Source organism: Lissotriton helveticus, chromosome 5_1 (assembly GCF_964261635.1).
Source record: "Lissotriton helveticus chromosome 5_1, aLisHel1.1, whole genome shotgun sequence".
NCBI classification, from domain to species: domain Eukaryota; kingdom Metazoa; phylum Chordata; class Amphibia; order Caudata; family Salamandridae; genus Lissotriton; species Lissotriton helveticus.
The window spans coordinates 246492632-246506356 of record NC_136065.1 but is presented as its reverse complement, the minus strand read 5'-3'; positions in this window follow the sequence as shown (position 1 = coordinate 246506356).

Genomic DNA, 13725 nt, shown 5'->3' with positions numbered 1-13725 from the left:
GGAGTAAAGGATGGTGTAACATCAGGTATAACAAGCTTATATAATTGTCATTGTAAGGCATAGGAAATTATATTATATTCTCGAATACATGAATCAGGTAAATGATACTGTAGTTGTAAAGCAGGAAAGGGGAGAACAGAATCATGGGAAACCAATTGATGAACATAAATAATGCCTTCTCCTTCCAAAATTTGTAGTAGAATGATTTGCCCTTGTATCTAAGATATTTGTTATACCAAATAGTTGAGGACAATAAACATTGGAAAGGGGTGAAGTCATTAGAAAATAAATTGTATAGTAAACTATGAGAATATTTTAAAATCGGATTGTGTGACAGGAAAGTGCTATTAGACATAAAAAGTACATTTGGAAAAGAAAAACCCTTTAATAAGGAGCGCTAATAAACAATCCAACTGGGAATAGGGGTATCAGCAAAGTCATATGATAAAGCATATGCTTGTTTAATCAAAAAAGCTGAATGATAAGCTCTAAAGTTAAGAAAGCGGACACCACCTTCAGTTTTAGGAGAAATAAGCCTAGCAAGAGAAATACGTGGGTGCTTCTTGTTCCACAAAAATTTTATACATGCAGAATTAATTTGGGAAAAAAAGGAAAGGGGAATTCGAATAGGTAACATAGATAAAGTGAAAAGAACATGAGGGACAATCATAATTTTTATAGTGTCCAACCTACCCCACCAGGAAAGGAATAAAGGAGACTAAGGGCCTCATTATGATGGAGGATTTTCCGCATCCTCCGGCCCGCGGAAGGCACCGCCGGCACGGAGGATGCGGAAAATCCTCTGCGGACCCACCAAAGACCCACCGCCACATTAGGATGGCTGGTGGGTCCTGGTTTCCGTCCGCTGCTTTTCCGCCGCGGTTGGCTTACAAACGCAGCGGAAAAGCACTAATATGGTGACGGTGTCTCTCAGACACCGTCAGCCAGATTAGGATGGGCTCAGAAACATGCTTTTCCGCGGCGGCTTTTCCGCCGTGGAAAAGCATGTGTAACTTCACTGCGGGGGCCCGTTGCGGGCCCCCTAGGTGAAGGGGGGGTGGGGGGTGCACATGGGGGGTACCTATGGTACCCCCCTGCATTTGTATGCAGAAAGCAGCAGGCACCGCGTGGTGCCTGCCACTTTCTACATACAAATGCAAAGCGTGCATTTTTAACATTGCTGCGGGTGCAGCTTGAAGCCGCACCCGCCGCAATGTTAAAAATAGAGGATGTGACCGCCAGGGTGGCGGTCACATCCTAATTGCACTGGAGGGACCTCCGCAGGCCATGCGGAGGTTCCCTCCTACTCTATGGTGGCGGACGGACTCAGGTCCGTCCGCCATTATAATGTGCCCCATGGTGTGTAGAAGTGACTGAATTTTTGTAATTAATGAATGAAACGTGTATTTAAGGGTATCGTGTAAGGTGGAGGAAAACCAAATACCAAGGTATTTCATTTTAGAAGGACATCAAGTAAAAGTAGTATCATTAAACATAAACTGATAACAGATGGAATTTAATGGTAAAACTTCTGTTTTTGAAAGATTCAATTTATACCCAGAAATACTGGAATATAATTGGACCTCTTCCATAAATGGCGGGAGTGAGTCAGTAGGGTTAGACATATAAATTAAAATATCATCTGCATAAGCAGATATTTTGGTCTCAATAGAATTATGAATATAACCAGTAATATGTGAGTTGATACGGATACGTTCCAGGAAAGGTTCAAGACATAAAACAAAAAGTAAGGGTGAAAGGGGACATCCCTGTCGTGTACCTCTAGATAAAGAGAAAATTTTTGAAAAATGGTTATTTACAAAAATACTAGCTCGTGGACAGGAATATAATAATTTAACATAAGATATAAAAGTAGGGCCATAACCAAACCATTGAAGAGTTTTGAACATAAATTGCCAATTGATCCGATCAAATGCTTTTTCGGCATCTAGAGATAATGCTGCAAGAGGGGATTTATATTTTTAGCATAAGAGATAATATTTGTGAACATTCGTGCATTATCTGATGCCAATCGACCCTTGACAAATCTGACTTGATCAGTTTTAACTAATAAAGGAATAATTGTTTCAAGTCGTGACGCAAGAATCTTGGCAAAAATTTTACAATCGTAATTTATTAGAGATATAGGCCGAAAATGTTTGCACTGAGTATGATCTTTGTCTGGTTTGGGGATAATGACAATTAGGGCATCCATAAAACAGCCTGATGCTTTGGCATCTCTAATAAATGAATTAAAAAGTGTTAAAAGGTGCGGAACAAAAATGGAGGTAAAGGTGGCATAAAATTCAACAGATAGTCCATCAGGACCAGGTGCTTTGGATTTTTTTAAAGAGTGAATGGCATTAATTATTTCCTGAGAAGTAATTTCTTTCTCTAAGTCATTAAATTTGTCCGGGATAGAAGGAAGAGAAGGGAGACCTGAGAAAAAAGTATGTAAATTTTGATTAGAAGGAAAGGTGTCATCAGAATAAAGGGATTTATAAAATTCATGAAAGACTTCCGCAATATCTTCATCCGGTGATACAATTTTTTTAGTAGAGTCGTTAAAAATAGGGCCAATATTTTTACGTTCAGACTTGACTTTCAGATGATTGGCAAGCATTTTACCCGCTTTATTTTGACCACCGTGGTATTTAGATTTAATTTTGAGAAGAATATAACAAGCGTCAATAGTAGCTAGTTTATTAAGTTCCAATTTGGCCTTAATTAATTCATATAGAGTGGAAGGGGACTTGGAGGTTTAATATGTGTGTTCCAGTAATTTAAGATGATGTAATTGATCAGTATACTTTTTCCTCGTAGGCCTTCTTTTTGGCAGAAACAAAAGAAATAGTGAAAGCACGGAAAGAGGCTTTAAAAGCATCCCAGTTATTTGAGATAGAGGTATCCATTGGGTTATTTAAATTTAAAAAGTTTTTAATAAACGTGGTGGCTTCTGTAATATAAGTAGCGTGAGATAGTAAATAACCATTGAGTTTCCATCTACTGAATTGAGGTGATTTAAGTGAAAGGTCGAGAAAGGCGTGTACGGGGGCATGGTCAGAAATAAAGATGGAGCCAATTTCTGGAGATTGAAGGGAAGGGAGTAGGGATTTGCTGATTAGAACATAATCAATGCTAGAACGAGTATGGTGAACATTAGAGAAAAAAGTATATTCAAGCACATCCGGATTACAAGTTTTCCAAACATCATAAAATGGATGAGAGGTGATGGCCGATTGAAATGCTTTATGAGATTTATCTGGGTTAAACTTGCAATTAGATAATCTGTCTGAAAAGGGATCAATCCACTGATTGAAATCACCAGCAACAATAATATCAGGGCAATCAATAGATGAAATTAAAATGTTAATGTCATCCCAAAATTTAGGGTCAGGTTTGACAGGACCATAAATGTTCAAAAGAACCAGAGTTTTGTCGTGTATAACAACCTTAGCCAACACCCATCATCCAGCATCATCACATTGTGTAGATAAAATTTGTGTAGAATTTATTAAATAGAATGGCAACACCCCCTTTTTTATTTAATGCTGGAGAGTAGACAGCCTGTCCCACCCAATTCCTTTTCCATTTAAGCGATTCAGCATCAGTACAGTGAGTTTCTTGAAGAAAAGAAACTTGAGATTCAAGTTTAGATAAATGAGATAGTACCTTCTGACGCTTGACTGGGTGCCCAAGACCACGAACGTTCCACGTAACAAACTTACACATAATGGAGGGTTAGGAAGGTATGATACATATGGAGTCGAGACACATCAGGAGCACAGCTACAAAAAAGGAAACAACAACCATGAGTGACGTACAAGAAGAACAATGCAAAAAAGTGACATACAGGATCATTATATACAAACAACAAATGACAAATGGTGATAAATAGAAGAAGAGTCGAAGAGATTAGAGAAAGATAGAGAAAAAGCACACACAGCCACAAAAGAGGAATAATAAAAGAATAAAATGTTAAACAGAGAAAACCTGAATGAATAAAGAAGCAATAAAAGGAGAATAGAACAGAAGAGAGGGAAGGGGAAAGAAAAAGAAATAGAGATGAAAGAAGGAAACAAACAAACAGATCATGGCATAACAACCAGATCTGAAGCAAGAAGAAGGAAAGATGAAGGAAAGACATGATGACGCAGAGCAGAGCGGATCCCAAAAAAGATAGGCACAGAATAATGAGAGCCGTAATAAGAGGAGAAGCATATAAATAATAAGAAGAAAAAGGATAAGAATAATAAAAGTAGAGGTAAAAGAAAAATAGAGGTAAACATTATTAAAAACACTAGTAGGAGGAAAACCTATGAAAGTGGGGAAGAAAGAACCAAGAAATTAATTAGATACAGATAGAAAGAGAGAAATAAGATACAAAATAAAATCAGACATTAGTGTCCATTCCTGTGGATGAAAAGGAAGCAGAAAAAGTTTTAACTTTTCAGGATCGTCGAAGGAGCGTGAGCGTCGATTATGAGTGATCTTGCAGAGACAAGGATGAAGTATGCCATATTGAATATTGAGAAGTCTCCTTTGAGGTCGTAAAGCTAGAAATTCCTTTCGACGTGCATTAGTTGCATTGGAGATGTGTTGAGATATGAAGATATTATGACCAGACCAAATAAGACGACGCTTGAGCTTAACAGCCTTCAGGACAGACATCAATTCAGTAAATTCAAGAAAAAGCATAATAATTCCACGTGGTTTCGCCGGGTTAGAAGTAGGACTACCTAGGCGGTGTGCTCGTTGGATGTTGATGGGAGGATTTGAAGATGGAAGACTCAGTAGTTCAGGTAGGAACTTTTGAAGAAAAAGAACCATGTCCGGACCCTCGACATTTTCCGGTAAACCATAAAGGCGTAGGTTGTTGCGACGATTACGATTTTCCAAATCCTCTGTGTGAAGCTTCAATCTACGAATTTCTTGCTCTATTATCGGAATCTTTGTAGAGACATTATGTAAGTCACTGACACGTTGCTCTAGGTCCAACACCTTACTCTCCATAACAATCCACCTCTCTTCAATTTGCTGAAGTTTTTCATTTGTTGCAGTCATAAAAGGTTGGAGCCCACGTACTTTGTCAAGAATAGAGTCCAAAATAGGGTTTTGAGAGGAATGAATCGGAGATGGTGGGTCATTTTAATGAACCTTAGACTTCGTGCCAGTAATAAAAGATTTAGCAGAGTGTGAATCTGAAGCCATATTAATAGGTGTGTCAATAAAGCTCTGGGAAGAACACAGTAGATTTATCCAAAAAAGAGTGGGATTTGAACTGCACCAAAAAAAAAATGCACACAAAATGTTCCTCAGAGAAACACAGTAGGAATCTGTGTGGTAGGTAAGACGGATGTAGCAGTGAAAATTGTGAGCTCAGCGGCTGATACCAGCGGCCGCCCACATCTTCAGCATTGGCATGTCAAGAAAGCAGGGATATACTCAAGCATACAGACAGGGCCACACATACCTAAGTTTTACGTGGAACCAGAGATTCAATATGTTGAGTTACATGAGAAAAATTGAGTTCCTTGACTGTATGACAAAATACAAAAAGCCCAGTGCGCTCATTTAGTTGAAGTTAGTGAAGAAAATGGCATTAAGTAATAAAAAAGACAAAAAGACCATAGCAGAGAAAAAGGGATAATGCCACCAGGAAACATATGCATTGAATTAGAGAAGTTAGCAGGTAAACTTTCCTTAAAGAAAAAAATCCACATGTACTGAGGAAAAAAGTAGTGAATTCATGCTGAAAGTATTGTAACTTGAATAGGGGAAGAAAAAAGCAGCCAAAAACGTGAAAATAGCATGCCACCGATAAAAAGGCTGGAATAGCGCAGTTGAAATAATGAAATCACCGGCACATAAAAAATACGCGATCGCGGCAACCTATAATGGCGGCCGCGCGCGCACTCTATGAGGAAGGCAGCAACGGACAGATAAATCAGGCATCCGTCGGGGGAGAAAGCTGAAACCTACTTCAATTTGTGCCCCGCATGTTCCGACGACCAAAAAGGCTTCGCCGGGAGTATGAGGCAATGTAGGGACGGCTCGAGTGTGGAAAAGAGGTCCGCCGATGCACGAAGCTCACCAGGGATCCGCCATTGCGCTACGGCGTCAAGCCACGCCCCCCTGTATTGCACTTTTAACTACAATAAACCTTCATGGTTTTTCCTAAATTTCTCACCTCGAAATCCCTTTTTAAGTGCATTCTTTTTTATTGGCTGTATTTTGAAATGTTGGTTTGAATCTTGTTTCTACGTACACATTAACTCATAGATCTGGAGATCCATTCCATCCTTAACCCCCACAAATTCTGGCCAGTGCATCCACATAAGAGATTTAGGGCCCCTCAGAATATTCTGCAGGAAGTTCCTGCCTTTTTGCGTTATACCACTGTCTTGTGAACATCAGTCCTCCAGTTCAGCACTAATTGCGCAAGACTCCTATACCTTTTGTTTTTTTTTCTTTTTGCAGTTTTATATAGTGCGAACCTAACCTGAATACATTGGAGTGCTTTCCTTTCACGAGCATCAGTTACATTATACGAGGACACACTTATTTTTTGTAGGCAGACTAAGAGAAAGTCATTTGCCTAGAATCACAGGATGTTGTGCCGAGGGCAAGACTCAGACCCGGTTCCCCAGTTCCAAAGTCGGAAGCTCCGGTTCTAACACCACGTCCTCTCCTCCCCTTGTTGACAGGCACACATTGAAAAATTGACAGGCACTCTGAATGCAGTGGACCAAAGATGCCTGCAGTGCAAATGAAATAATTGAAGGGTGTGATGATAGCTTCATAGGTTTAGATGTATCATTTCATAATGAGAACAATAGATTACATTTTGAAATTCTTTTTTTCTGTTTCTAAATTCACCTATGAGCCCAGCAAGGCAGGAGGCTCCCTGATTCAACAGCTCTGGTCATCTTTCTGCTTGGCCTCTTAGGCCTCCATCATCAGGTACCTGAAGTATTATCCCGAAGAGGATACCGCCCCCAGCAACTTCCAGTCGGCCAGTGTTTCCAGACCTGAAATGTTTGGGTCCAAAAACACCGGACAGCTATTACTGGGTGCTCATCTACACCCAGTAACAAGCATTTGTAATGCAATAGGGCTCGCAGTACTTATGGTTTGTGGTACTGGCGTTGCAAATAATAATGCAATGCCAATAGCTTATACTTTCAGTAATGCGAGACCTAGTGCATTGCAAATGCTTGCGTAGTGAGCCAGGAACCAGCATTGTATGTATGTCTCAGTGCAGAACCGCAAGCTGCTCTATAGGCCCCTAGTGAGCAAGGCACCAACACAGTATGTCTTGGTGCAGTACCGTAAGCTGCTCCTAGAGGTCGCTAGTGAGCAAGGAACCAGCACTGTATGTCAAGGTGCAGTACCGCAAGCGCCTCCTAGAGGTCTCTAGTGAGCATCATAAACTACCTAAGTGAAACAGTACACAGCTGCTTGAAATATGAGCAATTATATGTTCAAAGGCATACAGCCGTAGTGAAATCAATGGAGAGCTGACGATCCACTATAACAAAACAAGCGCACCCATGTTCAGGTAAAAGAAAATCATGTCCGCCATTATTCCATCTGAGACGGCCATGCTGCTTAATTTTTTTTTTAAAAAGCGTATAGCGAGAGAGAGATCGTGTCCTGCCTGCAACAGCCAATTAAGAAAATAGTGCTCCCAGTCTCTAATTAAAGCATACTTGTTACAACTGAAGTAAAAGAGACAGTCCTCATGGAAGGTTACAAATGAAGACAAGGCGGTAGTAAGGAGAGACTAACAAGCCTGTTAACGAATCAGAAGCCAGCATTTACGAAGGACAATAACACAAGCCAATGACAATTATGTGTAGAGAGTGAGTGGGGCTGCAAGTACATACTGCAATAACACATGCCTTACAGCACATGCGAGCTGACTCTAGGTTCGACATAAAAACGGGGCAAGGGGCTGAAGGGTAGAGGAAGATGCTGACCCTTCAAGCACCATGGGGGGTGCAGACAGTGCTCCTCAATGAGACCCTACAGCCTCATCACCCCACAGAATCATGCCCACCATCCACTTCCCCTGAGCCCTACAGGCCACCACAGCAGTGTACCCCTTGCCCTAGAACACGTGGTAATCTCGTAGTTAAAGTTCCCAGAGTTGGAGAAACCTGCACAAAAGAAAGTGGTAATTCCGGGTACAGGAGGCCGGTCCACTATCCTGGACTACAATTTGTAACCATGGAATCCTTTATTTCAGCCTGGGAGCCCCCCTCAGCCCCCCCACACCCCACTCGCGTAGATTACAGGAAACTCGTAATGGAGGCCATATTATTAATAAGCAGTACACTAGTGCAGTCATACTAGCGTGTCTCATTACCTGTTGTATACTGCCTATAGATGGCGGCCATACCATGCAGCACTTTGCCCCTTGCATGGGGCACTATATTTTTTATTGCATTTCTTTCGGTCTGTGCGGGACAGTAGTTTATTGTCACACTCACTGGCAGAAGAAGAGCGCGTACTAAAGAGAGTGTCAGGCTCTCTTCGGTGTTAGAAAATCATGAAATCAGTGAGAAATTCCTCGCAGAGGCGGGCCACCGTAGGGGGCTGAGGGGCCGTCGCCAAAACCCGGCGGTGAGCCCCCAGTGCAGCAAGGTGGGGGCAGGAGACGGCCCAAGAGACGCCAGTTTGGTGCGAAAACGGGGTCGCCCCAGCAAGCAGGGGAAACCCCGAAAGGTGTCCGGCTCATCCCCCCCTTTCCGCACCACGGCCAATGGGGGGGGGGGCTGGCGACATTCGAACCCCCCAATGAGGGGGTGTCCCTGAGCCCGAGTACGGCCTGGGGGGGCATATAAGCACCGCTCCCCCAAGTATGCTCCTATCTACAGGAGCTGGGGGAGCAGCACGGCGCACGAAGAATCTTGTCCCACCCACCCACACCTAAGGATCAGCATTGTCGCAGGGCTGAGATAGGGAAAGCGCGTGGCGAAGGGCTACGCTGAGAACGGTTGGTACGGAGGCACACCGGAGGGCGGTGCTCCAGAATAGGTCCACTCACCTTCAGATGCCGCACGGCTGGGGGAGATGGCCTGAGGACAGCGGCTCTGGGATGCCTCACGGCTAGGTGACATGGCTATGAAGGGAAGGGGTAATATGCAGAGCCGGCGCTCGCAGCCCAGCCCCCGCTGGATGGCAGGGCACAACAAGGTCAGAAAGGTAGCGAGGCAGCCTAACTCTGGGACAACGGATATCCCCTTCCCGTGCAGAGGAAGCACAAGGAAATCCAACCTACAGAAGAACCGCCCCAGAAGGGCCAAGAGACAATGGCAAGGAAATGTATGATGACATAACATGCAAATGCAAGATATACCTGTTTCCTTGTAACCCTAATAAACTGCGGCCAACAAATGACCACCACAAAGACAAGAAGTGTAGTGGCTTTCTTGGCGGGAGGGGAATTACAAAGAAAAGGTATTGGGGATCACTGCAGGAGTGGGGCAGAGTGCGGGGGTTATAATTGTTACAGTTAGATTCCTAAACAAACTATGTGCTGTGCGGCTTCTACCCACGGGCGGGGAGGGAGCTGGTGACGTCATGGTCCTAAGTTTACTTGTGAACTGGAGTGGAGGATTTACCCGTGATAAGAGCTGTGTTAATACTGCAGTCGATTGTAGGAAGTGCGTTGTCTTGGACTTGTGTCTGACGCTTAGGGGCCTCTTCTCCCAGGTACCTGCACTTTAAAACTAACATAGCGCTACCGCAAACTGAGGTGGCAGTGCCCTCCCGCTAAAGTACTGAACACTGCCAGAGAAGGCCAGTACTGTCCCTCTACATTATCCTTATCCTGTAAGAAGTTCCAGTATTCTCTGATGTTCATGATGTGAAGTTCCAGCACTACTCTACTAAAGTAGAGAAGTTCAGATCAGAAGTGCCTGGGCCGAGTGCCTATGGTAGAGCTTTAATCGCTGCGCTTACTCGGTCGTATGCGCTAGTGCTGACTTTATACCCCTCACCCGTGCACCACAGTAGAAATCACACCAGCCTAGGGCAGTGCCAGATAGGCTGTTCATTCATTTGGCACCTTTACATCCCCTTGCAACTGATGGAGTGAGCTGTCTTTAGGGGGTTGGACGAACAGTCCCTGACTAGGGTCGCAGTAGCAGCGTTGGCTCGATTTGGTCCTAGGTCACATTTTGGTTCCTCAAATGAAGGTTTGATGTGGTCGAGGCACAGGGAGGGCGAAGTATATTCAGGTTGAGGCACAGAGCTGTTGAGGTATAGGCTGAGTGAAACAATGCATGCCACTGGTGCAGGGCACACGAAGCTGTTTATCGAGGCCCGAGGGGCACAGTAATTGGGGGCTTGACGCTGGATGGTACAATTACAGGGTGAGTAAGGTAGAGGATGGGCAAGAATCAATTTGTGTAAGATGAAGGGTGGAAAATGTTCAGAGACGTCCAGACCTAAAGGTACAAACGACAATACCCAGAATGAGAAAACGACATGATGGATCCACCACAGGATGCATGAACTTAAAGTGTTTGAGAAAAAAAGTGGACAAGGTGATGTCTCTTCTCGTAGGAAGCACATGAAGTTCTGTGTGCTCTCCACGCTCAAAGGGTAGACACGAAGCCCAAGATGCCTTCTCTTCTCGTGATGCAGGCAAAGCTCTTCTTCCTTTCCGCTCTAGAGGGATGGCACAGGACCTAGGAGCTCCCTTTTCTCACAGGATGCACGCAAAGCTCTATGTGCTCTCCACTCTAGAGGGATGGGCACAAAGACCTAGGGGCTCTCTCTTCTCACAGGGTGCATGCAAAGCTCTATGTGCTCTCCACTCTAGAGGGATGGGCACAAAGACCTAGGGGCTCTCTCTTCTCACAGGGTGCATGCAAAGCTCTATGTGCTCTCCACTCTAGAGGGATGGGCACAAAGACCTAGGGGCTCTCTCTTCTCACAGGATGCACACGAAGCTCTGTGTGCTTTCCGCTCTAGAGGGATGGCACAAAGACCTAGGGGCTCTCTCTTCTCACAGGGTGCATGCAAAGCTCTAAGTGCTCTCCACTCTAGAGGGATGGGCATGAAGACCCAGATGCTCTCTCTTCTCACAGGATGCACACGAAGCTCTGTGTGCTTTCCGCTCTAGAGGGATGGCACAAAGCCCTAGGGGCTCTCTCTTCTCACAGGATGCAAGTGAAGCACTGCCTGCTCTCCGCTCTAGAGGGTTGGGCACAAAGCCCTAGGGGCTCTCTCTTCTCACAGGATGCACGTGAAGCACTGCCTGCTCTCTGCTCTAGAGGGATGGGCACAAAGACCTAGGCTCTCTCATCTCACAGGGTGCATGTGAAGCTCTGCCTGCTTTCGGCTCTAGAGGGATGGGCACAAAGACATAGGGGCTATCTCTTCTCACAGGATGCACGCAAAGCTCTGCCTGCTCTCCGCTCTAGAGGGATGGGCACAAGGACCTAGGACCTCTCTCTTCTCACAGGATGCAAGCGAAGCACTGCCTACTCTCCGCTTTGGTGGGATAGGCACAAAGACCTAGGGGCTCTCTCTTCTTACAGGATGCACACACATCTCTGCCTGCTTTATGCTCTAGAGGGATGGGCACAAAAACCTAGGGGTACTCTCTTCTCATGAAATGCATATGAAGCTCTGTGTGCCCTCCACACTCGAAAAATATGCACCAAGCTGTATGTGCTGTCTCTTCTCACAGGATGCACATGAAGCTCTATGTGCTTTCCGCTCTAGAGGGATGGCACAAAGCCATAGGGGCTCTCTCTTCTCACAGGATGCAAGCGAAGCACTACCTGCTCTCCACTCTAGAGGGGTGGGCACAAAGACCTAGGGGCTCTCTCTTCTCACAGGATGCAAGCGAAGCACTACCTGCTCTTCGCTCTAGAGGGATGGGCACAAAGACCTAGGGGCTCTCTCTTCTCACATGATGCACGCGAAGCACTGCCTGCTCTCCACTCTAGAGGGGTGGGCACAAAGACCTACATGCTCTCTATTCTCACAGGATGCATGTGAAGCTCTGAGGGCTTTCTGCTCTAGAGGAATGGGCACAAAGACCTAGGGGCTCTCTCATCTCACAGGGTGCATGTGAAGCTCTGCCTGCTTTCCGCTCTAGAGGGATGGGCACAAGGACCTAGGACCTCTCTCTTCTCACAGGATGCAAGCGAAGCACTGCCTGCTCTCCGCTTTAGAGGGATGGGCACAAAGACCTAGGGGCTCTCTCTTCTTACAGGATACACACACATCTCTTCCTGCTTTATGCTCTAGAGGGATGGGCACAAAGACCTAGGGGCACTCTCTTCTCATGAAATGCATATGAAGCTCTGTGTGCCCTCCACACTCGAAAAATATGCACCAAGCTGTATGTGCTGTCTCTTCTCACAGGATGCACATGAAGCTCTATGTGCTTTCCGCTATTGAGGGATGGGCACAAAGACCTAGGGGCTCTCTCTTCTCACAGGATGCACGCGAAGCTTTGTGTGCTTTCCGCTATTGAGGGATGGGCACAAAGACATTGGGGCTCTCTCTTCTCACAGGATGCAAGTGAAGCACTGCCTGCATTCTGCTCTAGAGGGATGGGCACAAAGAGCTATGGGCTCTGTCTTCTCACAGGATGCACATGAAGCTCTGTCTGCTTTTCGCTCTAGAGGGATGGGCACAAAGACTCACAGGCTCTCTCTTCTCACAGGATGCACTTAAAGCTCTGTGTGTTCTCCACTCTAGAGGGATGGCACAAAGATCTAGGGGCTCTCTCTTCTCACAGGATGCACATGAAGCTCTGTCTGCTCTCCGCTTAAAAAGAGACATGGGCACAAAGACCTAGAGGCTCTCTCTTCTCACTGGATGCACGTGAAGCACTGCCTGCACTCTGCTCTAGAGGGATGGGCACAAAGACCCACCGGCTCTCTCTTCTCACAGGATGCACTCAATGCTCTGTCTGCTTTCCACTCTAGAGGGATGGGCACAAAGACCCACCGGCTCTCTCTTCTCACAGGATGCACTCAATGCTCTGTCTGCTTTCCACTCTAGAGGGATGGGCACAAAGACCCACCGGCTCTCTCTTCTCACAGGATGCACGCAAAGCTCTGCCTGCTTTCCGCTATAGAGGGATGGGCACAAAGACCCAGGGGCTCTCTCTTCTCACAGGAGGCACGCAAAGCTCTGTCTGCTTTCCATTCCAAAGGGATGGCACAAAGACCTAGGGGCCCTCTCTGCTCGCATGATGCACGTGATGCTCTGCATGCTTTCCGCTCTAGAAGGATGGCACAAAGACCTTGGGGCTCTCTCTTCTCAGAGGATGCAGCACAAATACCTCGGTGCTCTCTCTTCACACAGGGTGTAGCACAAAGCCCTAGGTGCTCTATCTTCGCACAGAATGCATCACAAAGCCCTAGGAGCTCTCTCTTCTCACAGGATGCAACACTAAACCCTAGGAGCTCTCTCTTTTCACAGGATGCAGCACCAAACCCTAGGAGCTCTCTCTTTTTGCAGGATGCATCACAAAGCCCCAGGAGCTCTCTCTTCTTACAGGGTGCTTCACAAAGCCCTAGGAACTCTCTCCTCTCGCAGGATGCATCACAAAGCCCTAGGAGCTCTCTCTTCTTGCCGGATGCATCACAAAGCCCTAGGAACTCTCTCCTCTCGCAGGATGCATCACAAAGCCCTAGGAGCTCTCTCTTCTTGCAGGATGCATCACAAAGCCCTAGGAACTCTCTCCTC